Source organism: Otolemur garnettii, unplaced genomic scaffold, assembly GCF_000181295.1.
Source record: "Otolemur garnettii isolate 467f Iridium unplaced genomic scaffold, OtoGar3 scaffold00134, whole genome shotgun sequence".
NCBI classification, from domain to species: domain Eukaryota; kingdom Metazoa; phylum Chordata; class Mammalia; order Primates; family Galagidae; genus Otolemur; species Otolemur garnettii.
In genome coordinates this window covers 2,907,316-2,907,541 of record NW_003852529.1, presented here as the reverse complement: position 1 = coordinate 2,907,541, position 226 = coordinate 2,907,316, and positions in this window count along the sequence as shown.

Below are 226 nucleotides of genomic sequence, written 5' to 3'. Positions count from 1 at the left end.
GAGATGCGATCCAAGGTTGTGGCCAAGGTCTGGGTCTAGGGTCATCTTTGGGCGGGGTCCGGGTTCAGCATTGAGAGCGGAGGTCATGGCCAGGGGCTGAGGTCGCGCGGTCCGGTCCCTGGTCTGCTTTGGGGTCTCGGCCCCAGCCCGCACGGCCTCCAGGGGGCGCCGCCGCCCGCCCGGCTCGGCCCCTCGCGGGCTCGCTGGCGCTGTGCGCGGCAGGCGG